The sequence below is a fragment of the Telopea speciosissima genome, chromosome 3 (assembly GCF_018873765.1).
Source record: "Telopea speciosissima isolate NSW1024214 ecotype Mountain lineage chromosome 3, Tspe_v1, whole genome shotgun sequence".
Classification (NCBI taxonomy): domain Eukaryota; kingdom Viridiplantae; phylum Streptophyta; class Magnoliopsida; order Proteales; family Proteaceae; genus Telopea; species Telopea speciosissima.
In genome coordinates, this window is record NC_057918.1 from 69219957 (window position 1) to 69222370 (window position 2414).

A 2414-nucleotide genomic window follows, 5' to 3' on the forward strand; every position below is an offset into this window, starting at 1 on the left:
TTTTCCATAAGTCCCTTTCCTACTATTCTTCACCACCTCTTCAAGGGGGAGAGTTCTAGTGAAGATGTGCTTTTTGAGATTCCTCTACCAGAGGTTCCTCACGCTGCTGTCCAGCCTACTTTGCCACCACCCACGGCTGCTGCCCAGCCTACTTTGGATGCCCAACTTCCTCTGGCTGTTCCTCCTCCTCTGGCTGTTCCTCCCTCACCTTATGGGAATCCTATACAGGGGGAGACCATAGAAAATGGTGTTGTTAATGTTCCTATCCAGGGGGAGCTGACTCCTGTCCAGAGGACTATTGGTGAACTTCCACAGAATCGACGACAACTCCAACATCATCACCTATACAAGGGGCAGATCCAACAAAGGACATTGCGACTCCATCGTAGCACCAGTACCCATCCAATTGCCAGCTCCAGACCCGGGTCCTTCATCTCCTGGTAATCTCTCTCCTTCCGACCTACCTATTGCTCATCGCAAAGGTACTAGGACTTGCACTTTACATCCCATCTCTCACTTTGTTTCGTATAGTTCTCTTTCTCCTTCTTTCCGTGCTTTTGTATCCTCTCTTTCTTCTGTCTCTATTCCTAAAAATTGGCAGGAAGCATATACAGATGGAAAGTGGAAGGCTGCAATGTTGGAAGAAATGAGAGCACTACACAAAAATAACACGTGGGATCTTATGACTCTTCCTCCAGGGAAAAAACCAGTGGGATGTAAATGGGTCTTCGTGGTCAAACAAAAGGCTGATGGTTCAGTGGATCGGTATAAGGCGCGTCTGGTTCCAAAGGGGTTCACTCGGACTTATGGAGTTGACTATCAGGAGACCTTTGCACCAGTGGCAAAGCTCAACACTGCTGTCAGCTTGTTATCTTGTCCGCAAATCTTGGGTGGGATCTTCAGACTAGATGTGAAGAATGCCTTCCTCCATGGGGAGCTTGAGGAGGAGGTATATATGGACATTCCACCAGGCTTCTCTGATGACAGGACTAGGGGCAGAGTTTGCAAGTTGAAACGTGCTCTCTACGGGTTGAAGCAGTCACCTAGGGCTTGGTTCAGCAGGTTTCATAAGGCTATGGTTACAGCAGGTTATAAGCAGAGCAATGCTGATCACACCTTGTTCATCAAACGAGTTGGTGACAAGGTTACTCTTCTCATAGTCTATATGGATGATATCGTGGTGACTGGTAATGATGATACTGCTATCAGGGATTTAAAGCTTCTCCTTGGCCGTGAGTTTGAGGTCAAAGATCTAGGTTCTCTAAAATATTTTCTAGGGATAGAAGTTGCTCGCTCTTCAAAGGGCATCTTTCTTTCTCAAAGAAAATATGTCCTTGATTTATTGACTGAGACAGGGTTGCTAGGTTGTCATCCCTCAGATATTCCTATGGATGCTACTGCAAAACTTAGGGAGAAAGAGGGTGAACCTGTTGACAAAGGAGGTTATCAGCGGTTAGTGGGCAAACTTATCTACCTTTCCCACACCAGACCTGACATAGCGGTTGCTGTAAGTATGGTGAGCCAGTTTATGCATGATCCCTATTCCTCTCATATGGATGCAGTCCGTCGTATTTTGAGGTATTTGAAGTCTGCTCCAGGAAAGGGAATTCTCTTATCTCCCAATGGTCACCTCAAGATTGAAGCTTATACTGATGCCGACTGGGCTGGTTCTTCTGACAGAAAGTCCATCTCTGGCTATTGCTCCTTTGTGGGTGGGAACCTTGTTAAATGGCGCAGCAAAAAGCAAAATGTCGTGGCAAGGTCCAATGCTGAAGCCGAGTTTCGTGCGATGGCCCAAGGCATTTGTGAACTTCTTTGGCTTAGAGGATTGTTGCAGGATATTGGTGTTGCTGTCTATCTTCCAATGATGCTTTATTGTGTCACAATAAAGCGGCTATTAGCATTGCTCATAACACTGTTCAGCATGATCGCACTAAACATGTGGAGGTTGACAGACATTTCATCAAGGAAAAGCTTAAAGCTGGCCTCATCTGTGTTCCCTTTGTCAAGACTACCGATCAACTAGCTGATGTATTCACTAAGGGGCTGACTTACAAGCTGTTTCCTCCTGTACTAGTCAAGTTGGGCATGCATGATATATATGCCCCAACTTGAGGGGGAGTGTTGATATATGGGGTATTCTGGACATTTTTTCCTCATTATTTCATTGTTTTATGTATGTGGTTTAATCCCACATCGCCTATGTACAGTTTTTATTCTTTTCTATTCATTATAAATATATGGCTTGGGGTCTGCCTTAGACATCCAAGCATCGAGTTCTTAATCTGGTCCTCTTAACAGCTATAGAGGGCCCTGTGCTTTCAATTTACTCATTTCTCTTTCTTGCAGGAATAACTTTTCCTCCCGTCATACATGGAGTTCTTGGAGGACTTGGGCTTCAACAAGAGAACACT